The sequence below is a fragment of the Arachis ipaensis genome, chromosome B03 (genome assembly GCF_000816755.2).
Source record: "Arachis ipaensis cultivar K30076 chromosome B03, Araip1.1, whole genome shotgun sequence".
NCBI lineage: Eukaryota > Viridiplantae > Streptophyta > Magnoliopsida > Fabales > Fabaceae > Arachis > Arachis ipaensis.
Window position 1 is genome coordinate 54,720,245 of NC_029787.2, and position 1,420 is coordinate 54,721,664.

Below are 1,420 nucleotides of genomic sequence, written 5' to 3' on the forward strand. Positions count from 1 at the left end.
TTTGAAAAAGATTTGATTTTTGAAAAAGATTTTGAAAAAGATAAGATTTTCAAATTGAAAATTTGATTTGACTCATAAGAAACAACTTGATTTTAAAAATTTTTGAAAAAGTCAACTCAAATTTTCGAATTTGATGAGAGAAAAAGGGAAAGAACATTTTTTTGTTTTTTTGAATTTTTATGATGAGAGAGGAAAACAGGAAAAATGATGCAATGCATGAAAGTTATGGATCAAAACAATGAATGCATGCAAGAATGCTATGAATGTCAAGATGAACACCAAGAACACTTTGAATGTCAAGATGAACATCATAGACACAATTTTGAAAAAATTTTTAATGCAAAGAAAACATGCAAGACACCAAACTTAGAATTCTTTAATGCTTACGCACTAAGAATTCAAGAATGCATATGAAAAACACCATACAACACAAAACAAAAAATCATCAAGATCAAACAAGGAGACTTACCAAGAACAACTTGAAGATCATGAAGAACACCATGAATGCATGAAATTTTCGAAAAAATGCAGGATGCACATGCAATTGACACCAAACTTATAACATGACTCAAGACTCAAACAAAAAACACAAAAATATTTTTGATTTTTTTTATTTTCTAAAATTTTTTTTTTTGGATATTTCGAAAATTAATTTGAAAAAGGAAAATAAGGATTCCAAAATTTTTAATATGAATTCCAGGAATCTTGCATTCTTAGTCTAAAGCTTCAGTCCAGGAATTAGACATGGCTCACTAGCCAGCCAAGCTTTCAATGAAAGCTCCAGTCCAAAACACTAGACATGGCCAATGGCCAGCCAAGCTTTAGCATGTAAATCAGGAACAGCAGCAGGTGGATTAGCAACAACTAGCTTCCTCTTGATAACAAATTGCTGCCTCAGTCCAATTAAATTTAGACATGGCTTTACAGCCAGCCAGGCTTCACATGCTTCATGAAACACTAGAATTCATTCTTAAAAATTTTGAATAAAATTTTTGAAAACATTTTTTTTTCGAAAACAGATGAAAAAGTTTTGAATTATTTTTGAAAAATTTTTGAAAAGAAAACGAAAAGAAAATTACCTAATCTGAGCAACAAGATGAACCGTTAGTTGTCCAAACTCGAACAATCCCCGGCAACGGCGCCAAAAACTTGGTGTTGTTGCCAGATCCAAACTTGGCACTGATGTTACCAGACCAAAAGCTTGCCGAAAACTCAAACAATCCCCGGCAACGGCGCCAAAAACTTGGTACGCGGAATCGTGATTACACTTTAATTATGTAAAATTCATTGCTCTTTCTTTCCTTGGAAATGGCACCAAAAACATGATGCGAAGACCATGGTTCACAACTCCGTATAACTAACCAGCAAGTGCACTGGGTCGTCCAAGTAATACCTTACGTGAGTAAGGGTCGAATCCCAC